Here is a 25,383-nt window from a genome sequence, read left to right on the forward strand (position 1 = left end):
ACCACTGCATCCACACCATTCCAGTGGTGTGAAATACTTTTGGAAGAGTAAGCACAATAGAGACAAAGAAAAACTTACAACTCTCAGAGAAAGAAAAGAGCCCATGCATATGAAATGTTAACATAAGAAATGAAAAGTGTGATCGTTTCAGCCTGGCTCTTTGGATTAACTTTCCTATATTCATGGAACTTTTTGTAAAGCGAATGGAATGTCATCCCTCCAAAGTTATTTCCTGGATCAAGATTAATCTTCTTAGGGTTCCTGAAACCTTTTCACACTGTGGTCTGAGAGTGGCAGAAGAGACAGAGTCCTTCGAAGAGAGTTGCAGTATGTGTTGTGGAGTCTTATGTGCTGTTAATGATGTACTCTCTTCTAGGAGAATAGGGTCAGAAGAACTGACTTTGAAACTGGGCTAAGAGAAAAGAATTATTCTAAATATGTAGGTGGATGAAGGCATCTGGAGATTGATCTGTAAGTAGGAGTTGGAGGAGAACATTTTCTTGTGAGTGGAAAGCTTGTTGGCCCTACTATGGCAGTAGGCAATTTGGGCTCCTCCAGCTGTTCATAGCTAGTGATGAGGGGTTATGGGAGGCACCATCCAAAGTATGTGGAAGAATGGAGTTCTGGGAGTTGAAATCCAACATTAGCTGAAGGGAACCAGGTTTGGGGAGGGCCGATTGATACTTTTTATTCAGTTATTTTATTTGGTCCATCTTTTATCCTGTGTTTAAAGGCATTTACTTCTGTTGCTCCTTCTGAAAAAAAAAATACAGTGTGCCACCTTTCCATCTAAACTTTTTATTCTCTCTCGCCCCTTGCCCCCCGACCCCAGTCCTCCAGCCTTTACTTGTGATGCTCAGCATGCCTCTTCTCCAGGCACACTAAGCTGCTCGCAGCTCCTCAGCCATGTTGGTTGTCAGAAAAGCATGTCTCAGGGCTGTGTGTTTTGACAGGTAGGAAGCATTGGTTGAATGTTTTTTCCTTTCCCAGACAAAAGGGAATAGGAACAACTAATATTCTCCTAAGGCAGTAAACTTAATTGAAGCCTTGAAGAAATTAAATTCCTAACTGCAAAATACAGCGTGTGCTTCAGCCTCCTCATTATATTGCTGGCAGGATCTATCGCCTTGATCCAAGTCCCAACCTCCAGTCAATTTTGCTCCTTTTGGCTGCCATAACTGATGATAGTCTTAGACTAGCTTCATTAGCAAGGTAGGAAAGAAATATGTAGCCGTGTAACGTGGAAATGAGCAGATGGTCCACATCCCACCTGCACGGCTGGGAGACTGCTTACTAATCTCTTTATTAGCAACATCGCTCAATAGCAGAGCAGATGCTTTGTGTACAGAAGGTCCTAGATCTAACCCTTGACACCTGAAATTAAAAGAAAGAAAAGGTGGCAGATAGAGGGGGGGGGGCGGAAACCATTGCCAGTCTGAGGAAGTCATACCGGGCTAGGTAGAAAAATACTTTGCGCTGGGCTGCGTTAATGTATTTCCTAACTTGACTCTGTAGATCCTCAACTTCTGGGCAGAGACTTGACTGGCTAGGTCTCCCTGAGTTTAGTCCACCCATTGGCTTCCTGCCCTGCCAGCTCAGCAGGAATTGACAAATTAGCCAAGGGCTTGCACAGGGCATTTGGCTGCCTGAGGCAAAGTTTAATTTGGTATCTCCTCCCCATTCCACATATTGGCTGGGCTGGCTGCTGAAACTTGCTGGAGTGTTTGTAATGGCATAGTACACTACGCTACACCTGGAGAGTGGTTAAATGTGAGAGGGTCCTAGACATGCACAGTTCGGTCTACTAACAAAAACTGACAGGGAATCCTGAAGGAGCACAGCAGGCTGCTCACCCTCCCTCTCTCCCTGCTTCTGCTGCTTGAAGCATTTGCTCGGTCTGCCTGGAGGCAGGGCCGGCCTTGCGTTAACCCCTAATTCTCCTGAGCTGTGGAATCAGATAACTTTGAAAGGTCCATCTGGTGCCAATAGTTAGTTGGACCAGATACTCTCAGGGTGATCATTCCTGCATGCTACCAAGAGACCAGCACTGGGCCTGAGCATCTACATTGGGCAACCTTGAATCCGTTAGGAGAAAGTTCTCCTAATCCAGGCTTGCACAACTGAACATATCAAATTGAATCAATTGTGCAACATGCCGGGAATCTGAAAAACCGACCCCCACTAGTTTGTAGCAGCCCCAGTCTAAAGCGAACTGCCAAACTAGCAGATTGCATAAGGCCCCATTTGATGCCGGCTGAGGATTGTTGCAGCAGGATTAGGGCAGTTTATCTTATAGAGCACTGTGCCACTTTGGCAGAAACAGGCATTGCTAGCCTATTTATTACTCTGCTGACATACCATCCTAACTAGTGGTCAGGCAGTGATATTACAGTAGCAGTTCAGCAGGCGATACAGTAGTGAGAGAAATTCTGTCTGGCCCCGTGAAACTGCTTGGGTTCATCATTTGGGGGAGCAGCTCTTAGACCCCATTTCATCACTCACAAGCTTGTCTAGAGGGCACCAGCCTTAAAAGGGTAGCTCATGAGTGGAGCACAGTCAACCCTGTGCCAAAAACTTTTCCGATTGCCTCAGACTTCTCGACCAGCAAAATAGGCCTCTGTTTTTTGGCCTCATGATCAGAAGGTGTTAGCATTTGTTTGGGTGATATTTCTGAGGTCATTTTGTTATTGTGGGATGATGGGGCGCTATATTTGGGGAGGGGCACTGCAACTGCCCAGAGTTTTTGATCTGAAAGAGCCCTGTGAAAGGAATTTGCACACAAGGCCTTTCTTTGGGATTAGGAAGAAGCATGGAAAGCTGGAGAGGCTGTATGTCACCCTCCTCCACCTTATTTATTTATTTATTTATTACATTTATCTGCCACCCATCTCACAAAATGTGACTCTGCGCGGCATACAATAAAACCATAAAATAAACAATATTACAAAAAAGTCATTCTACAATTAAAATGCTGTTGTAATTATTATTATAGACTAAAGGGCTAGGAGAGAGCATTAGATGTTACAAACAATGTAGCCACATCATTAAGTTACTATTTCCTTGAGACCCTCAAGCATGTTGACACAACCAGGTTTTGAGGGACTTCCGGATGGACATCAAGGATGGGCCAATCTCACCTCTGTGGGGTGGGGGGAGGATGATGTTCCACAGGGCTGGTGCCACTGCAGAAAAGGCCCATATTCTGGGTCCCACTAGGATCCACAACATACCTCTTCTGCTGGACCTGATGGGATCTTGTATCTCAAGTAAGTTCAAGAATCCTGTGATCCACCCATAAGAACATTACTGCCTTGTCCCTGTTGCCTAAGACCCTTTAATCTAACCTATCAACCAAGGATTCCCCAAGTATAGTAAATAGATGGGTATGGTTATATTCTTTAATCACAAAACTCAAGGCAGAGGGTCCAAGAGGTTTCTAAGTCATTTTTCATCTGGATGTGACCACATGCCCATTGCTTTAACCAGATGAATTCAGCGAATGTCGGAGATGTTGTCCTGGGACCATGAATGGCTGTTGACACAGGAAAGAAGTCAAGCCATCTTGGTGGAAGCTGTATTACAGGAATACCTGCTTATAGTCAATTGTGAAACAGTGTAGCCCACATTTATAGGGGAAGCAAAATGAAAGCTTTCATTTTGCCTCCCATTACTTTGTAATGTGAAAATTGGAAAATCAGTTTGGCCAAGGCTATGCTTCTAATGCAGAAGGCCCCTAGGGAAAAATAACTTACAGCTCGATGGCAAAGCGATCTGCTCACACATATGTGGCTGAATGGAATGGGGACTTACGCTGGCAGACTGCTTTTAAGGATTGGGCTGTAAAATATAAGAGGTTTAATGGTGATTTGTATTTATAAAACACCTGTGCACTGTGATAATCACTAGCATGAACAACAGTGTAATTAAAAGGCTCTAAAAATGTATAAAACCCCTTAATGTGGGAAAAAAGTATTTATTAAGATAGGATATAGGTTATCAATTTAATAGCATCTCTTGGGCATGTAATTATCTTATTATCTTATCATCATCTTATCCAATCCATCTCCTTCATTTTTTTTTCTTTTAAACCAATGGGGTTTGTAGCAGCTTTTTTGCAGGGACCAGATCTTGTTTGTTCAGGGTAAAGAATTATTAGTGTAAGCAGATTTGTGGAATTTCTGTCCTGTACTAGGGGATTCTGTAATTGGACATTTGAGGGGTGAATTGCAGCTTGAGACTGAGGATAAAGGTAGAACGTGAATACTTCTGTTCTTAGTGGATCTGTGGCTTGAAAAATATGGACTGAACATGTGACATATCCTGCAGAAGTTGTTAGAATCTTCCTAGGAGGTAGATAATACGATCATTGAAAAATACTTAGCTTATTACTGGGATGTGCAATTGGCAAGCAGTCATTACATTTTACCACAATCAGCTGGGCAGGATATACACAGTTCTTCTATAATTTTGCTTGTGTTTGCAGCTAAGTCAGATGTCGTCATCATGTGGCATCTGCTATACTCAGCTGATGTTCACAATGATGGGATCCACCTAAAGTAGACATGAACCTTGGAAAGTCCAGACAAAAATCCATATATTAGGAAAAAATGCACTCCAGAATGTATATACATATTTCGATTTACCTTCCTCCCCCCCACCCCATTTCCTCCCCTTTTTGGCCAGATTTGCTAAGTGACCTGGAAATGGACTAGGATAAGGGGGTGGGGGTGGAATCCAGTCTAAGTGAAACCAAAACCAAAAGTGACAGAATGGATACAGCCAAATCCAGTAATCTAGCTTCTGAAGAAAAACTGCAAATTACAATGATTGTATAAGAACTTGAGAATTAGAGAAACCAGCCGTTAGATGCAAAGCCAACTCTGTATAGTTCAGCTTACATTAGAGAAATTGGAGAGAAAAAACAGCAGAATAGAGACCATAAAGTACATCAGTAATAAAAACAGATATAAAAGGGGGAGGGGGAACAAGAATGTTTTTGGGGCAAAGCAGTGCCACACAGTAACAACATCATTTGTCTACTAGGCTATTGCAAGCACATCTTCGTAGACCTAAGGGCGCATTTATTTATTGCGGTGTTAGTGTTAAGGGTGAAGCAAATTAGCGACACACACTAAAATCAAATCATCCCTGCTTCTCTGAGTTGTACTGTGAAATGTGTGCAAGGGTTTTCCTCTGAATAGGTTATCCAGTCAAATCAAATAAAAGATGTTAAATCCTACCTCTCTGCTAGAATTAAGTGTTTTTAAATATATAGCATAGATAGACAGATCAGAATAGAGTAGATGCTTTAGCATTTATTTCTGTAGCCTGCAGAAAGTTTGAACCATCCTCCTTCAAGACTATGCAATAAGCTAATTAATATAATCCTATGCTGACCACTTCTCAGAATCCTGCTTGGATTCGGAGTCCAGATAGCGTCTCCTGGCCTGTCAACGGATGCTCCAGCTGAACGTGGTCTCTGCTTAGGCAATAGGCAGGTTCTGTCTAAGAGAAGCCCTAGTGACTGCAGAAACCAATGAGTAGGGTGAGCCTTCCCTTGGTGGATCATCCTGCCATGGGGAGATCAGGCAAATTGTCATTCTGTTCTCCTTTCATTGGCAGTCAGGAATATTTTATTTAGGCAGCCCCTGGTTGTGTTTTAGCTGATTTGGGAAAAATGCTAGTGGTTTTCATGGCCAAGGGGTTTGTTCTTAATCATCTTTTAAATCCAGCTAGAAGGATTAAATTGAATTGTAAAGAATTCTTTTAATTGTTAGCCTCCTTGGATAACATTTCTTGAGCAACAAGTGGGTTACTGATTGAACTATGAATAATGCACTGCTCCTGTTTTGGTTGCTGTCTTCCATGTGCTTGTTATCCTTCTCCCTCTGCTAATCCAGACCCCTTCCTGGTCCTTTCTCCCTCTTCCCACCTCACTTCCACGTTGGGCAGATTTCTCTGATTTGCAAAGGAGTCTTCAACTCAGTTGACCCCCAGGAGTTCTGTCCCTGTGCACAGGGCAACTCCAGTCCCAGTCTGCACATCAGTTTTTTATATCTAATTGCAGTTGAATAAGAAAAAGGAGCTTAGCTATATCAAAATATGGAAGAGGGCTACTGGGGGCAGATGTGTTTTCACCAGCAGAACTACAGTTGTCTAAAACAGAACCTGATAAACAATTGCAGCATGTTTATGTATTTATCATCCTCCTAAACACTTCTAATTTTTCATCACAATTGTCTCTGTGAAAAAGTTCATCCTGGGCAAAGCATCCTTTGCTTGAGAGCCTGTGGTGGAGGCAGTTAAATGGATTAAGTTATTTGCTTACTCAAAAGAAAACAATACTTTCACCCTCCTCTAGCTTTTCTGAAGCTGTTTCGTCATGCCACCACATCTTTCCAGCTGTATGGTGTTGTCAACAAGCCTGTTGGGAATGAAGGTAGAGCTATTCTTCTAACTTGGGGGTTTTATCTGAGTATGTAATCAAATCTGATTGGTGGTTATGTCATGATCCACGTTGGACTGTGATTGCTTCATAAAGAAACCTTGATTATTTGTTTTTAAAGCATGCACTAGAACTGCAGATGAGAGCAAGTAATATTCAAAAACATTGCAATCAGTGTGGGGTAGGTGGGATATCGGAGGCACTGGAAAGATAGAGTCATCCTCATATATGACATATTTCCCAGGTAGATGCATTAGCTTGCAGATATGATTTTCCTGGTGTGTTCATCATGGGCTTACATGTAATGTCCAACCTGAATTAATATAACTTGAGCAGATGTTAAATGACTGTGGCCAAGTCACTTAATGTACTATTTTACTCTCCTTTTCATCAAATGTGTTTGGCTTAGGTAGTACGATATTCATCTCCAAGCCAGACCATATGTCCTTGTACTTAGAGAATGTAAATCTGAAATCAGCTACTCAGTCATCATCTCTGCTGCTCTAGACAAATGCAGATGAAAGAGGATTTATGTGGGAATAAAACATTGACTACTAAAATGCCATTAGAGAAGTGTAATTGAGAGGAAAATTTGGCCTGATGTTTCATTTTATGGGAAGGAGGAAGGATAAAATACCCAGTGAAACCCAATCTCTTAGAATGCATGTAAATTTGGGGTGTTATGCCTAAAACAGCCAATCATGTTGCCTTCTAAGAAGGCATGCCTTCTGACAGATGCTTGAAGGAGGGGCACAGAAGAATAAAAGACTAGCCTATACAATTGCAAACCACCCCTAGCATTAATTGGAATAAAGTAACTGCCTCAGGGGGCAGGTTTTGAACAGAAGCAGTGGAAACTCTTATGAATTCTCTAGCTCAGTGTTTCTCAACCTTAGCAACTTTAAAATGTGTGGACTTCAGCTCCCAGAATTCCCCAGCCAGCTGTGCAACCTGTCCTGACCCTCTCCTGCCTCAGTTACCATGAAGACCACTGTCCCATCCACAGCACTAAAATAGGATTCAGCTGTTAGTCTTGTTTAAGGAGTGGGGTTTTAAGGAGTAGCCTTTTCCTCAGGACTACAGGCAGCAAAACATCTTGCCTGATCAACCAGAAAATACGTGATATATAGCTCTCATATTGTGCTGTTTATGAATGGCATCTGTGGAATTGTGTGTAAGTAAAAATAAGGATAAAGGTTGAAGCACATGGCAGGAAGGACTGATCTCTTCCTTGTGACATAATCTGCCTGAAAATCACTCATCCTGAAGCTGCTGCTCATTTCTGGAATAAAGTCATCCATGGCAGCTTTCTTCTTGGGATGGGGGAATATTTTTCACTGGAACTGAAGCATGGGGAGAGGGGCGGAAAGACAAAAGTCCCATTCATCATAGTCACAATCCTGATTACTGTCCAACAGTTGCTTAAGAAAAGAGGGAGGGAGGGAGAGAGAAGATACTCGAGATACAACCATGCACTTCAAGTATTGCTACTTGAAGTCCTCAGTAGAATACAATGTGGTAGCTATCCATGGCTTCCTGCAAAAAGGATTAGCCAACATCATGTTTAACAGAAACATTTCCAAAGACCATTATAGAGGGACTATATTAACCTTGGTGGGTTATGAGATATGCAGACATGTGCTAGTGTAGTGTTTGAGGAAGTGCTGCACACTATTGAAGTGGGTTTGTGGTGACTTGTCCCAAAAGAAAGATGAATGGGTTCCTTGTTGCATGCATATTCTTAGTTGATTATGCAAAATAGTGAATGCTACCTGACAGAATTATGCAGGGGCGGGGAAAAGGTACCTGTGTAGCCCCTTCTTTTTCACAAGTTAGCTGTGAAAATTGTCCAACCTAAACCACTCAGAGGTATTGAGAGTTCGGTGGTTTACAAATTTTAATAATAATAAGTAACAACAACAGTAATAGTAATAATAAACCAGGCTTGACAAGCTTATCATTCTGTAGCCATGGGACTGAAACTTCATGCCATATCTGCCTTTTCAGCAATAATAGCTGTGGTGATCTAAGTTGGAGCCCAACATTGGGAGAGTGACCAATAAGTTCTAGAAGAGGGTCAAAATTATTCATTTTATGGAGCAACCTAATCTCTTGTCATACATTTTTTATTTTATTTTATTTTATTTTTATTTAGAGTTGTAGGGCTGCTCACCTTAAAGTGCAACTCTGGGCATCGGTACAAATAAATACATAAATCATGATCAGACCTGCAGTTATCCTTCAATATTGGTGCTTCTCTGAATTTGAGGATGGATTTCTCTATGTATGTGAATGTCAGGAAGATGTGCATACTTTCACCCACTGCATATGTTAATGAAAGTTTACCAAAGTGAAGAGATTACTACAGTATATGTTGTGTGTACTCAAATAAATGCTCCAAAATGCATATTAATTTTATGTGAATGATTTTTTAAAACAGAGATAGATGTAAAAATGGGTTGGAATGTGTGTATAGTGTGGAAAATGTGAAAATGAGAGAACCTTACATGGGCTGATGTCATCAAAGATCCCTCATGCTATCCTGAGGCTCTATCCAGGTATTATTCTACCAGCAGTTTGAAAGAATTTAATACTGCCTTCAATTTAATGTTTTCCTATCAGAGATGAGGTAGAGAATGTGGAGGAAAGGAGAGATGCTAACTAACATTGTATGCTGTGTATTGTAAATCCTGAATTGTCTCCTTGGAGACAATAGACAACTCATTATAGTTACAATAGACAAATTCCTAAGCACGTGACCTGCTTTTCTCTGTTTTTTACCTTTGAGATCTGCCACTTATGTTGACTCAGATATGTTGTGTGTGATGAAGTGATAAAATCAATGGAGAGGACACATTTGTTTTTCTAGTCTTCAAAGAGACTGTACGATTTATAGTTATTGTTGGAAGTTAAACCCACTCCACTATTCCTATCAAGGTACATTTAATTTCTGGATTTTTCCCCCCTTTTATTTGTCACTGAAGGGCTGCTTTCAGAGAAACAGTGTAAAGCATCTTACGTTAATGTGACAGAGTCAAAGAATGGGATAAAGGAATAAATGAACACTGTTAATAATACTTCTAACATACATCTTGTGCAATTAAATACTCTTATATTTCCTGACACACAATATTACCTACCTGGTGAAACATGCCCTGGATTCAAGCAAGTCATGCATCCTGTAATTAGAAAGTATCAGAATAGTACATAGCAGTGGTGGATCTGGTCAACAACAAAAGTGGGGGGATTTAAGCCATTTCTGTCTGTCATACACAAACATACTCATACCTGCCTATCCTGGTTTTTCCATGTCTTCTCCTTTTTTTTCCTCCCCCCCCTTTTTTCTTTTCCTTCCTTCTTTTTTCCCCTTAGGTTGATTTCCTTTTCTGTTTTGCTTTTTGCTGTCTTTATCCCCTTCTCATTATTTCTCTCTCATCCTCCCTTGACTCTTAGTCCCACCCCAACCTTGGCTGTTGGGCGTTTGTAAACTCCTCATGTTGGCCAATGGCAGCTTCTAAAACCACCTTGAGCTGCTGACTGAAAGGCAGGAGAATGCAGAACCAACCAATCACCCCCTAATTCTATACTGGGTAGTATCTTTCCAGGGAGAGATATTTCAATACTTAAGGGGAAAGAAACCCCATCTTCTTCATCTGTACTCCTTATCTTCCAGATAGCTTGCATGTGGTAGAACCGTACGGTGGTTATGTTGATTGTTGTTGGTGGGTTTTTTATACCTCGGCTGCCGGTGGTGGTGCATGGTTTTTATATATGATTTTTATATTGTTCATTGCCTTTATATAGTTTTTAATTGTTGTAAGCCACCTAGAGTCCCATATTTGAGATGAGTGGCTCTATAGATAATAAATAAATAAATAATCAACCTGCTATCTTGTCTCTTCTATATTACTGCTGGCAATCTTTATTTGACTTCCCTAAAGATACTGCTTTATGTTAGGAGAATTTGTCAATTATGTTTAGTTGAACTTCTTAATTTCAGTCGCATTTTTGCAGATTGGCTAATTTTGTCTTCTCTCATCTTTTCATTTTTCTAGTGATACGGTTGGTTCATCCCATTTCCTTATTGGTTGGTTGAAGATAGAGTTGTGTTGTGTTTTTAATGTACACTAGTTTGCACTAAAATTCATTTATGCTTCTATCTGTACAGGATGAGCACTTTTATTCACAATTTCACCTAATATAAAGAGGTTTGGCAAGTGTTGCATTTGCATGTGCTTTATATAATGCATTTTTGGTACATTTTCACTAACATAGGCATTTTCATGTAACCTTTGCCCCTCTGCAGTGAAACATTTGGAGAAATGCAATTTCGGAACTGAATTCATATATGCCCAGATTAAGAGACACATTAGATGCATTTCACTCTCATCCCCATCCCTAGTTAGGACTAGTAGAAAGAACATTTTGTGTCCTGGGATTAATATGCTAACCTAGTTGTGCTATTCTGGAATATAAGTGCAGGGATGAGGCTAGTTTTGGCTTTGGATGTTTTTATGTTTTAAGAATTCAAAGTAGTGCTTTGAACCTAGTGCAAGATCAAAATCTTTCTGCTATTCTTTAAAGCAGCCTAATTTTTTTCAGGCTCAAATGGAAGCTGCTTTGATGAGTGTTTGTGTGTGTGTATGTGTGTGTGTATGTGTGTGTGCTTTTGAGTCTGTGTTGACTTCTGGCAACTGCCTGAACAAGTCCCTGCAGTTTTCTTGGCAAGATTTCGGAAGTGGTCTGGCATTGCCTCCTTCCTAGGCTGAGAGGGGGTGACTGGCCCAAAGTCACCCAGCTGGCTTCATGCCTCAGGCGGGACTAGAACTCCCGGTCTCCTGGTTTCCAGCCTGGTGCCTTCACCACTACATCAAACTGGCTCTTGGATGTTATACTGTATGAGATCTTTTCCTTATCCAAGTAGTAGCTCCCACCCATAGTAAAGGTAAAGGTTTCCCTTGACATGAAGTCCAGTCGTGTCCGACTGTAGGGGGCGGTGCTCATCTCCGTTTCAAAGCCGAAGAGCCGGCATTTGTCCGTAGACACTTCCGTGGTCATGTGGCCGGCATGACTAAATGGAATGCCGTTACCTGCCCACCGAAGCGGTACCTATTAACCTACTCACATTTGCATGTGTTCGAACTGCTAGGTTGGCAGGAGCTGGGACTAGCAATGGGAGCTCACCCCGTCACGCGGATTCGAATAGCCGACCTTCCGATTGGTAAGCTCAGTAGCTCAGCAGTTTAACTTGCAGCGCCACCGCGTCCCTAGTAGCTCCCACCCATACCTTTGTTGAAACCCTGTGAATACAACTGGGTATGCCTGCTATTCCTCTGGAAAAGGCCCCCTCATCCTCACATCTGCCTTGTCAGGTATGTGCAGGCGTATTGCTGTAAAGGGAGGCAATATACCTCCATCCTGAAAATGTCCCACTTAGCTTGCTGCAACAAGTCTATCCAAGTCCAACATAGAATGTGCAGTGTGCTGTTTAAAACAAAGTCAGCACCAAAAGTATTCTTGTGTGATAACCTTTATGAGAAAAAGGGTTGCTCATTTTTAAAGTGATGGTTATGCTGTTCTGTTGGGTCCTGTATTCTCCCCGATCCTCAAGTGTTTATTAATCATTTGGAGGATGTGGCTGGCCAGGTGGCATAAAGGAACACTAGAAGTAAAACAGACAAAGGCAGCATTAGAATTACAATCTGTAATGGTTGCCTAATCCCAAATACTCAGTCTCACAAGCTCGGGCTTAAAGATAACTGATTTATTAAAGGAATAGTATGCAAATACAGAGAAAGCTGAGAATGAGCAAAAGCGCGCCAAATACAAACTTAAAAGCCTTGCCTGTGAGCCAGTCCCGCCCCAATCACCCGTCAGTGTGCACCCCCTCCCAGGTGCTAGGAACCGTTAGACGCGCCTGGGAAAGTAACCTTGAACAGGAGCGCAAACCCAAACACACATTCCAAGCCTTCAAAACAACGGAGGGCGGAGGAATGGAAAAAGCCTGGATGGGCGAAGGAACACGGGAAATAAGATGACATGTGAAACGTTACAATGTTAACAGAACATTGAAATGGGTAACATGACACAATCATATAAAGCTGTATATGATGTTACAGGAAGGGCTTCTTTGGGCAATAGTGGGTTACCGCCAGCACTCCAACTGGGCAGATATTCCGACCCCGCTTATCTGAACAAGTTTGTTCTTGTAGTTTGGAGGAGAGTGAAACAAATGCCTCTGAATCGCTACTGCATAGCTCCTCTAGGGACATATGGAATTCCTCATTCAGCCTCTTCTACAATCTCCAGGACAAACAGCCGCCTATTATGAAAAGCTTCTCCACGCTGATTCCAGTGCTAGCATGATCAGTGTCGTGGCTGAGTTTTGTTTTGCTGGGGTTAAGAGGCATCCTCAGATTTTGCATCTCTGATCACTGTGTTTTTACGTAATTGTGTCTTTTTCTGTGGATCATCCTCATCCTCATCATAAAGTAAAGTTGTATCTATTGCTGTGTTCTGTATTTTCTCTATGGTCTGCTTTGAGGGAAGAAGGACTAGTTAAGAGGCTTTAATTACTCTGCAGATGTGGACTAGCATCCATAGTCTCTTGCGGGATAAAAGACGTAAGCTTCTTCTCTAGATAATTAAATTCAATGGGAGTTTTCAGTGTAAATATGTACCAGGTCAAACACTGTATTAAAGACAAATCCACTTTAGAAGCCCCACTTTTCTTATATGGGGGGGTGGGGGAGGAGTTGGGTTTCTAATGTGGATTTGTTTTTCTGACACAGCGTTCTACCCGACAGACTTAAAACAGAATACCTTCAGGCCGACATCTCTCAGAAAACATTTCTGCTTCACAGCAGATCACAAAAGGATATGAGGAGGGCTACGCTGAAATGCTTGATGGTTCCTTCCCGAAGTAATGCTGTATTTCTTGTGTGTTAAATATCAATACTGCAAGTTAATAAGGCGTTTGTTATATGTTTAAAATATTGGGATTTGGCTAAGGCCCCTACAGTGTAATGGAAATGCCCACATGTCTGTAACTACATCTAGTATAGCACTGAAGTCTAAAAAGAAGATTTAAAAAGATTTTAACCATTTAAAATGTTGATTTGTTTTATTTTTATCTTGCTGTTCGTACTTCAGGTCAAAGCTGCATTTTCAAGTTGCCTATTTAAGCGTTTGTTTTATTGCTCAGCCTCTCCTTTTTAAAAACTATGTTGCTTCAGTTTTATTCCTTGCTTATTTTTTAAGCGCTTTTTTTATTATGGGTTTTGCTGTGTTGCTTTATTGCTTCTGTTGATCTGATAGCTTCAGCTGTAAGACAGCTCAGAAATGAAATAAGTAAATATGTAAATAAAAAATGTAATTGTAAAGGAAATCGTTATGATAAAGGCCAAAAACACCTATTAGAACAAATATATTTCAAATCAAGCTAAAGTAGCTATTTCTCAGATTAAATGTCAGTGCTTTATCAGTTTGCTTCAAAACAAATAAGTGCACATTTAGGCGGTGTGCACATTAAAGAGTAAATCCTGTTGAATTCAGCAAGGAGAATGGGGAGGGGTAAGATTGCATTGCATCACCGCAGTTCTTACTGCAATCCAGTTGGATAGGATGCGCTGCAGGCATTTTCTTTTTGAGTAGATTGTAGGATTGAGGTGTTTATGTATGTTTCAATAGCATAAATAATTATCCAGTTTATTTTGCAAGTGTACATTATCCTGCTGGAAAAGTTTGTTCCTGATGGCTTTATTTTATTTATCCCTGGCTTTTGCCACTAGAACAATTCATGACGATTTCAGCTGGCCTTGCTGATCTCTCCCTCTCCCTCTCCCTCTCTAGGAAAGGATTTGATTAATCCTAGGTGTGCAGAAATAAGAGGAGGAAGGTCCAAGTGGAATCCTTTACAATAAAGCTCATTTTATTTTGGATGACTTTTTTCAAGAGTTCCTTTCCCAGTTACAAGAAGATAAATAAATTATTTTTTAAAAAAAAACCGTATTTGCTTGTAATCAGGCAAATAATTCCTTTCTGCATTTAGCTCAGACTTCAGGTTAGTCTACCTGTCTGTCTATCAATCTAGTCATCTAACTCCCTCCTCCATCTTCCCCATCTGGTAAGGGAAAGGGAAACAGTGAAAAGGGCATATGGTTAAGACAAACCTTTGTCTTCCTTCACCCAAACGTGCAGCCTCCTGATTCTGCCTTGCATTAAAACAAGTACAGGGGAGAACGGATATGTACAACTCTGGATCAGGGCTTGTTTGGATTCAAGGGTAGTTGGAGGGTTAGGACTCATCGTGCTAAGTTCAGGGCCCAATTACATACGGTATTACTGTACTCACATACATTTAACCTTACAGTATTTTGGAGAGAAAACAGTCATAGTGTTTGAATATTAAATACGAACAGTCATATTCATAATTTGAATATATTCCTGATCTGAACAGAGGTTTCCATTCTGATTTTCTCTTGAAAATTGCTTTCTACCAGGCAACTTTCTTGCTAGTAATGCTAGCGGGGCAATAATATCCTGGCAGATATTACTGAAGACTACAACTCTCCAGTACACATTCCAGACTGGGGTGCTACGTTTGCTTTCTCTAAAGAATAAAGTGGTTGATCTAAATTCATTTTTTAAAATTATATATAATTTGATTTGGATTCATTCTCCTCTGTTCTGTGAAATTGAAGAGTTTTGTTTTCATCCAAACATATCCCACATTGTAATCTATCTATCTATCTATCTATCTATCTATCTATCTATCTATCTATCTATCTATCTATCTATCTATCTATCTTCTTTCTATTCTGTTGTATCTTTAAAATTAAGCTGACATCCATTTCCTTGTTTTCTCCACAAGAAAACATTTGCCCTACTGAGAAACAGATCTGGATATGCCATAAAATGTTCTTACACTCATAAATCCAACATGGCAAAATTGGTTTGCTTTTAAACCATTCAATTTAAGACTTCTTGGCATGGGTAATAAATCACACACCTGGGTTGTGGCTTTTTTTGCAAGTAGAAAGAAGTTTTTTTTTAGTCTGTTCTGTTTGCCACCATTTTCTACTGGAACATGAATTTATTCTTATGTGTTCCTATCCGTAATTTTTAATTATTGTGGTTGCTTTTTATTCAGTGATGTCTACTTATAAATTATCATCTTATCAGGAATCATCACTTATGCAAGCCAAGCTGGTGTCAGGTGGGACACTGTAGAATGCCACATCAGCACTGCAGGTCAATTTGATTCCACTGCTTGGCAAGCTGGTTTGCACTGTGTGTAGCACATTTGTTACCTGCTTTACTCAGTATCCCAAGCACTGGATTAAACGTAATATTATCACTACTAATGCCACATTGTCAGTATCCATGATGTCGTACAAATTGGCAGCCTTGCCACCTTGAGATGGAGGAATCTTCCTTAATGGACAGAAGCAAAACAAGCTGGTATAGTTACCAAGCAATAACAAGGAACATAAATCCAGAATGAGACAACAACTTGGAAAGGGTATTGTGTCTTGTTTGTATTTTTCTGTAGTTTAGCATAATTTTGATTTGTGCTGTTTTATTGGTTTTACTAAGTTTACTAAGACATTTCTGTCATGTTCATTGCTTAGCAGTCTTTAGATTATCTTCCCCAACCAGGTGCCTTCCAAATGTGCTGGAAACAAAAGTTCGAAGATTGGTACTCAGCTGGGAATTATGGGGATGATAGTCCCAACACTTCTGGAGAACACTTAGTTTGGATATGCTGCCTAAGACCCCCCAAGTAAGGCCATGTGATCACCAACAGGAAAGGCTATCAATAGCTACTATGCCTCTCAATACTTCATTTTAGAATGAAGTATTCTACTGAAGATGAGAATGGAGTAATGGAGTATATTAGCTTGCTTATCTTCTGCTTGTGGGCTGCCCATAGACTTTCTGGTTGGTTGCAGTGTAGAATCTTCTTGTGATCGGCCTGTTTCGTTTTTTTACCTGACTGTTGTAATGGCACACAATCTTTTATGCTTGTATTTAACCCAAATACCAGCAGTATCCTGAAACTCCTGTTGAGCACTGGAGCATAAAGTAGCTAAGAGTAACCTAGATTAGTTCTATTTCATTTGAGGACACCCCTTTGCTTTGCCTGCATGAGTCCCAAATTCTTACTTAAGGAGAGTGATTGAATTTCTCCCTTCATTTTCTCCATATCATTGATGATCCTATATGTGAATTCTTCATTGTCAACTTTTCCCCGTTCTGTTAAAATGAACCCTCAGTTGTTTTCCATTCTGTTTGAAAATGTGAACATTATGTCATCAGTCCCAAATCACTGACAATTTCTGCGACTGTTGAGTGGTTCACATTATCGAGAGAAAAGGCTGTAATCAGTAATGTTCCAAATGGAATTTGCAGTAGATAAACTCAGTTGCTCAGTAGAACTGTGATCTTTGCAATCGAAGAGAATATCTGTAGCTGTGGGTTGAACTGTGGAGTCCTTGGTGCCCTCTGAGCTTGGTGGTTGGCTTGCAGACATTTCATTACCTGACTAGGTAACATCATCAGTGCTAGTGAGTGTGGGGTTTCCTCCCTGTTTATACACAGTAGCTTGCCCTGCCAGTGTTGGTGGGGCTGTCGTTTTCTCCTTAGTAGTTCCTTGATTAGGGTATTGTTCTTTGCTTGCTTGATTGTTTGCTTGGTGTTAATCCCTGCTTATCTGGGTGTTGGCTGCTGGAGAGGATGTATTCTGATCTTTTTGTTTCCTTCTTAGATTTTTTTTAATTGTCTCTTTTGAAAGGTGTGTAAATGTTGTTTATCTCTATGTGTCTATTGATGGCTGATTTGTTTGAATGTCTGAACAATCTATTTGAAAAATCTGATTTGTCTGAACAATCAACATCTTCAAAGGAATAAAATTCACAAGAGAAGAAGAAAACATACTACCCTTCCTGGGTATCCTCATCAGCAGAGGAAACAATGGCAGATTAGAAACACAAGTCTATTGAAAAACAACCCACACTAACCAAGTGCTCCATTACCAGAGTAACAACCCAACCTCCCACAAGAGGGCATGTGTAAAAATGTTATTCAGATGACTACAAATGCCCTGCAGAAAAAGGAAACAGACCCCCAAACAACATCTTACGACAAAATGGATACCCATGCAACTTTATCAAAAAGTGCCTGACCACTCAACCCACTACAGCACAACGAACACAAGCTGTGGAAAGGATAACACTGCCATACATCAGAAACATCTCAGAAACTACCAACAGACTGTTACAACCACACGGCATCACTGTAGCACACAAACCAACCAAAACCCTTCAAAACATCTTAAGTAACCCAAAAGACCCAGTAGCCCAAGAAGAAAAAACAGGAGCCATCTACAACATACAGTGCAAGGACTGTAAGAGCCACCATGTAGGACAGACAGGCAGAAGACTAGCAGAGCGCATCCACGAACACCAACTAGCCGTCAGAAGACACGATGAGAACTCCTTCATCTCACAACACAGGGACAGACTCAAGCATACTTTCAACTGGGAAACTGTGAGTGCCCTAGACCAAGCTACATCCAAAAACGCCTGAGAATTCCTGGAAGCTTGGCACTCAGAGAAAGCAGCCATCAACAGACACACAGAGGTAAATAACATTTATAAACCATTCAAAAGAGACAATAAAAAAATAGCTAAGAAGGAAACAAAAAGACTAGAACACATTCCCTCCAGCAGCCAACACCCAGATAAACAGGGATTAACAACAAGCAAACAAGCAAGCAGAGAACAATACCCTAATCAAGGAACTATGAAGGAGAAAGCCACACCCACACCCACACCCACACTGGCAGGGCAAGCTGCTGTATATAAACAGGGAGCCAACCCCACACTCACCAGCACTGATGATGTTACCTGGTCGGGTAATGAAATGTCTGCAAGCAAACCACCAAGCTCAGAGAGCACCAAGGACTCCACCTTTGCAATATTGGGAAGTCCTTAGATGTGGCACTCAAGTACCACAGCACTGCACAGAAGACAATTGTGTAAACATTTTGTTTTGTACTGTCAAAACACAATAGGCAAATAAGAAGCAGAGGAGGAAGCACTAGTCTTCTTCATGGGCTTGAGAGACTTGCAGCCCTCCAGAATTTCCTGCTGTTCTGCATTATAAACAACAACAACATTTCCTTATCAATATGGTTTGAAATGGAGGACTTCCCTGTTGTCTCTAGCTTCAGCACAATCGAATACTCATGTTTATTTACTGAAGAGCATTTCACTCAGGAAGGAGAATGCATAACATTAGCACAGCCTTTGCAGAAATTTGCCATTCTCCTGAGTGAAAAGTACTTGAGCGGAGGGCCTATTTCAATAGCACAAGGGAGTGGGGGAAAGGGTAGGTGGGAAGAGAAAAATGAGAAGCTTTTCAGACAACTGTAGGCTTCTTATTTCTTAGTAGCCTCTTTGTTTGCTTGGCAAGGTATCCTACAATATCTTTTCAGGATTCCTTCTTTCCCAATTGTCTTCAAACCCCTTTCCTTTTTGCTGCTGTTTGTTGAGTCCTTTCTCAATAAACAACAGCAAGTAAAGCATGCTAAATCAGGAAACATTTCAGCACACCACAGCAGCCCATTGTATTATAGAATAAAATTTGGAGGGTGCTGCAGAGAAACTGCGAATCGAGTGATTTTGGGACAAGGACTGGCCCTTATGCTAGCATTCATGCAGAACCAGCTATGTTCTGCTCTCCTTTCTGCCTCTAGTTCTATATTTGTATCATTGGACTTACAAATAATAGGACATGGCAATGGAAGGTTGTTCATGTGTCCCTCTCCAACACTCGAATACACACCTTCATTTTTTTTCTTTCTCCTTTTCCTCTAGACCTTTGTGTTTTAGCTTTTTATATTAGATTTTAATGTATTTTCTGTTTCTGTGTTTTAGCTTCTTATATTAGATTTTAATGTACCTGTTATGCTTTTAACTGACCCCACCCTCCTTATGCTGGTCTTTGACCGTAATAAAGATTTGTTTGTTCACCATCAATTTTACTGCTGGCTATGAGCAACTTTTCCAGGGTTCTTTAAATCAAGTACAGGCAGACTTAATCAGCCAAAGTCCACAAGGGAGGTAGTGGGGCCCCAAGACAAAGTGTGTATGAAGTGACATCATCACAGTGTTCTGTGTTTTTCAAAGGGCTTGACGTGCTTTCCATGCAATGACATTTTAAAAAAAAGTTAATTGAAATACTAAATTGTGCTGCTGAATTTAGGCTTCCAGGGACAGAAAAAGGGTAAGAGGGAGTGCAGTTATCCTGTTACACCTTTCCTGGTTTTGTATTTCTCTTTTCAGCTGGTATACAATTGTCATAACTACAAGTGGGGTGGCTAGATCCTCATTTGGCTAAAGGTTTGGCAGGAGGAAATTGTCCCCTTCTTTTCTTCTTTCTCATAAGTGGGGAAGCCTTTTGCTTCCAGGTGTAGCTGAACCAAATCCCCCACATTCATCCCCACTGGCCATGCTGTCAGGCAGGGGAATTTGTGGGGAGCGGTCCAAAAAGTCAAGATGGCAGCCAGGCCCAAACAATCAAAGCCTAACCCCTTTTCATGTGTGTTGACTTTTCTGACCCCAGAACAGAAGCTATACCTAAACTACACCTGTTTAACTTGCCTGCCTGGGTTTCAGTTTTGGCATCACTTGTGGTCCTTGGGCTGGGGATGTGGGGGTTGGTGTTGTCTTCTTTAAGCCTCTGTTGGCATCAAGAGGTGCTACTCCACAAATAAAGGGATGTGAGGCCTTGTTTGTGCATGTGGGCCAGAGGGGCCAGTTGGACAGAATGCTTGTTTACAGCTCCCCATGCTCCACAGCAGCATCCCTGCCAGGGACGTTCAACCTGATTGCTGAGATGAAGATAGAGTTCCTCCAACTGGTAGGGTTGGGGGATTTTAACTAATCTTCCTTCAGTGAAGGGCCTGGAGCTCATGGCTGCCATGACAACCATAGTTCTGACCCATCTTTTTAGATCATCTTTTGGAGCATGCATCGCTGTTTTGCAGTCGTTCTCCTTCTTGAAGGATTGTTTCCAGTCAGTCATGGTGAGATAGGAAAGATCTACTGGGGTTATTTTTTAACATCTTTATATTGTTGGCTGCCTAGAGCATGCAAGAATGGGTAGCATACAAGAAATGTTAATAAATAAAAAAAATAAATAACAGTTGTAAAGGGAACACTTCTTAACTTGCATTTAGAAAATGGTTTAAGGTTTAAAACCATTACAAAACCTTTTTCAGCATCACTTATGTAATCTATTATTGTTTAGGCCTCACTTTGGTGTAAAGAATAAATAGCTGAGGGTTTTTTGTATTGTGCACAACCTGTTATTTTATAATATTGATTGATCTGTAGCGTTTTCCTGTATGTGATTGTGCAACATTACCTCCTCACCCATTTGAACAATTCCAAGAATTTCATGATGTCAGTTTGGATTTTTGAATATACATGGCACTTTCTTATCTGTGGGATCTATCCATTTATTTATCTGGTGTTTATATCTACCATGTTGTTTGCAAATCAGTAATGGAATAATCAGTGAGGATGGAGGAGCTGAAAAAAAGGACCAACTCTGAGACGAAATGTGTGGGTCATACCTTGAAGCCCACTGCTTTCTCTCTCTTCCCCGCCTCCACACATGATGGACAGCTATAAGTGACACTGTCTGACAAAAGTGTCGAAATAAGCCATCATCCTGAAGTCTTGATTCTGTTATTTGATTTGGGATTAAAGATGCGATTGCATGCCCATCTGTTTCCATTATGTAGATGCCCTTGAGAGGTTAGATTTCTACTGATAAAGTCTCATATATGCAAGCAGTAGTTGAGAGATCAGAATTAGCTGAGCCACGTGCCATGGAAATTATGTGCCTTATCTTGAAAGACTGCTTACAATTTGACATCCGTGCCCATTTCAGGAGAAAGAAGGTTTCTTTCATTGCTGTCTCATGTGGAACTTTGCTAATTGCTGGCTAAATAACCTGCAAGGGAGACAATAACTAGCGATATCATTGAAAAGCTGGACTCCATCTGAACAGCACAGAGGGGAAAGTTGCTTGCTGTAAGCAGTCATGCCATACTTATGACCAACTGACTCTTCTTTCGTGTCACAGTGTAATTTAAAGAGGGGAGGAACTACTAATTCTTCCTCACATGTTGAGAGCTACAGGCAAAGACATTTCTTCATTTATTTAGATGTTTGTTTGGTCGATATTTATCCTACCTTTTTCTTCAGGTGTCATATATACATATGCACTCCCTCCTCCAAGCTTCACAATATCATTGCTGTGAAGTAAGGTAGGCTGAGAGAGAGAGAATTGGTCCAAAGCTGCCCATGAGTTTTCATGGCTGAAGGTGAACTTAAACCTGGGTGTCTTCATTCCTAACTTTAGCTACTACATCTGAAATGTCCCTGGTGAACTCTTCGAGCAGTGTCTCTCCTTGAGGATCTTCTTTCCACTGATACCTGATAAAACCTTACAGCATTTTTTCTCAAGGCAACTGCTCAGGGGACTTTGGTCCCTACTCTGAACAAACTTCTAAGAGGGCCCTCAAATAACTGTGGGAAGTTTTGGATTGTTTTTGCTAGAAGAGCAGGAGGATGGGGCTTCAAATTTTCCCTCTCTCTTCTTTCTTGCTACATTGTTCTGTCTGGGATGTTTTCTCTTGCAAAAGGTATTTAAAAACTAAAGAAAACCTAAACAAATGAAAACATGAACATTCATCTCAGCTCTAGATTGATGTCCTGCTAAATTTAGCTGCTGAAATTAATATTACCCGTTGTATGCTTTCAGTCTCCTTACTCATGCAGTATACGTAAGCTAATTTAACTCTGCCTTTCAGAATAATTTTATACATATCTAGCTGGGAACCAATCCCATTAACCTTTGTGGGATCATGTCCCACATCAGTATATTTAGGACTGCCATATATCATTTGGGCATATCACTTAATATCAGCTACTTTGGGAGGCCTTTGGACTGAAAAGCAGTATATATAAATTTGATAAATAAATAAATAAATAAAAATAAATAAAATGTAACTAATTGAAATAAGTAATGATCCTCAGCCTTATTGAGATGAAGGCATCTAATTCTCCATAAGTTTGACAGTACTGTGTTGGTTTCAAAATCTGCCTCCTGTTGTTAGGTATCTAAAACTAATAAAAGGCTGAGATGAGGAATCCCACTTGCAGAAAGGAAGCAGCAGAGATCTAACTTATTAATTTCCTCTCTCATTCCCTCTCTCTCTCTCTCTCTCTCTCTCTCCAATTCCTACTTCCTTTACCCCTAAACTGTTTTGCAGAATCATGGATGGTAGGAGGTAGAATTGACAGAGGGAGAGAGAAACAGCAAATGCTTCCTATTCCATCCTGCCAATAGCAGCATGCTCATTCTACTTAGGGGATGCCCTTGAAGAAAAGAAGTAAAATCAGACAAATATCCTGGAAGACTTTGACAAAAAGCTTGGAAAAGAAACCAAGAGATTTGGAAGGAACTGTGTCCCTTAACTGGTCATGCTCTGGAATTGCCCAAAGTTGTAGTGCCCCAGGTGTATCCTAAATAAATAACCTGATATTTTACAGTTTGTTACTTTTAATATCTGTTTTATCACATCGGATGCTTATTTCAAGAGAAAAGTTTGTAATTTGGAAAATTGTTATTTTATATTGGAAATATTATTGATGATGGTAATATAAAATTCCTTGTACAATACATTTTAGATTGGCCTTTTGCAAGGAAGAGAATCAGGTGCACTAGAAGATAGGACTCCATTGGGTAGAAGAAGGGATTTTTCTCTACAGTTAGGAAAGTCATCTGCCTTCCCCAGAGTTCCCGCTCTTCTCTGCTGAAATGAGGAGTTTTAGAAGCAAAGGGGGGAAATCATATTGCTTGTGTGGACTTTCAGCTGGGTATGTCTAAACAGTTCTTTTATTGCTTGGCTATTACTGGCGGGTGGGTGTGTGGGTGTGTGGGTAGGGTGTTCAGTGGCTCTCCAATGCTTTTTTCTACAGATGCTGCATATATAATTGTATTTTACCCCCTCCTCATTTGTCTTCCCATGGCGCAGCTATGTAAGATGAGGATCCCTCTCTGCTTCTTTCTTCCCCTTCCCTGCTTCTTTTTGGGTGATGTGCCACTTGGCATGTAACACAAGCAGTGCTCTGTGTGTCAGCCATCCTCAGCCACCTTCTGAAAGAGGCTTACCAGCTAATAAACTGAAAGCAATCCTGTTTACTGCTATTTCTAGATTCGTAGATTGCTTGCAGCTTGTTATTGTTCCAGGATCACCTTGAAGGCCAGGCATCTTGAGGTTCTTTTTATTTTTCCTCGATGCTGTTGGGATAGGGCTCACTCCAGTACACAACCTACATTCCTGTCATCTCGAATAATAGGATTACTTTTAAGGCTGACGACATCAAAATCCCCATAGCTTTGCAACAGTGTGTTGCAGGAACCCAGGTCTAGCACAGGTCTGAACAGTCAAAATGCTAAGAGGTACTGTATATGAGCAAGCATGTAAAATTGGGGCAAGGGAGTGGGAGGGGAATATTAAAGGAATTTGTTATTTTTTTAAACTGAGAAAGGGTTAATTGGCTTCCTTTATGTTCATCTCTTTGGTCACTTTCTCAGTCAGCATAATTCAGTTCTGCTTCCACTCTGCAGTTTGCAGACGGTAGATGTATAATCTGAAAAGGAACTTGAAACTATTAAAGTGGCCAACGTACAGTGATGTCCCTGTTTTGTAAATTGAGTTCAGGCATAGGCTATCTATCTGTCTGGCAGCAGCAGTGGACTTTCTCTCTCTCTCTCCCTCTCTCCTTTTGGTCTGAATTTTACTGTTTAAGATTGCTGAGTTGCTTTTGAAGGTGGAGCGAGGTCAGGGTAGTCTCAGAGTCACACATTACTGTCTTTGCTAAATTTATATGAATGCCCTCTTTTAAAGATTGAAGAACTTGAATCAAGCATTTCTGGCTTCAGCGTATATTGTCTTTGTTGGGGGGAAGAAGCTATGGATTGGATGAACATGAGAAACAAATGTTGTTTAGTTGATTAATTCAGCTGGGAATGATAAGAGATGTAGCCCATCTGCTTTGGGATGGAGCAAAAACTGATTTAGTTACATGAATTACAAGACATTTTTCCATTGTACCCCAAACCTGTTGCTGGCTTTCCATGTATATCTTTAAGGTATCTACCTAGTTTAGTCTTTTATGACCTGTTGATCTCCAGATAATTGATATATTGTTTCTACATGCTAGGAGTTGTAGTCTGAAGTATTGGAAGAGTACTGGTTAGGCGACGGAAAATCAGTTTAATTTCTGTTTAAATCTTATGGACCCAAAGTGGCATATAAAGGACAAATAAGGCAATAAAATTAGTGAAAACAATGGTGAGCCATAAAATAACAGATTGCCTACAGAATAACTCACTGTGAGTATCTTAAAACATTATCTCAATTAAGCACATTATCTTAAATTTATTTTATTTATAGGTTTTGTATCATTTATAGCAGGTCCTATTTGACTGAACAGAATTCATTCTGTTATACGTAGGGTTGCCATGAGTCGTAAACAACTCGATGGCAACTAACAACAACAATTTGAAGAGGTCATTGGACTTCCTATGAAGATATCCTCAAAGATGTCTAAAATTCTCATGGTATCTCATGGTTTAATATTGTGTATCTGATGTTCTTATTCCCACTTGGTCCATACCAAGCCTATCTGGATAGCACATTCATCATAACAATAGCCATAAACTAATTCTAAAACATTAAAGCAAAATTGTACAGCATAATAAAGGGGGCAATGGTTCTCCCCCGTCTTTTCTATTACAATACTTGTTCCATCAGGGAGAAGAATCATTGTTCTTAAGAGAGCAATTATTTT

General features: G+C 40.6%; 1 long non-coding RNA gene across 2 annotated transcripts in view; it reads right to left on the reverse strand.

The window, feature by feature from the left end:
* Positions 1 to 3,471: 3,471 nt before the first annotated feature.
* Positions 3,472 to 25,383, reverse strand: part of LOC134489514 (uncharacterized) — a 41,597-nt gene continuing 19,685 nt past the window's right edge. Inside the window, exons 2-3 of one of the 2 annotated variants that reach the window (XR_010067131.1) lie at positions 9,586 to 9,624; positions 3,472 to 4,568 (exon numbers count right to left, since the gene is read on the reverse strand). This is a non-coding gene — a long non-coding RNA (uncharacterized LOC134489514). Of the gene's footprint in view, positions 4,569 to 6,154; positions 6,288 to 9,585; positions 9,625 to 25,383 lie in introns of those variants that run through there. The other variant, XR_010067132.1, reaches the window with a different exon arrangement.

This window comes from Candoia aspera, chromosome 1, assembly GCF_035149785.1.
Source record: "Candoia aspera isolate rCanAsp1 chromosome 1, rCanAsp1.hap2, whole genome shotgun sequence".
Lineage (NCBI taxonomy): Eukaryota > Metazoa > Chordata > Lepidosauria > Squamata > Boidae > Candoia > Candoia aspera.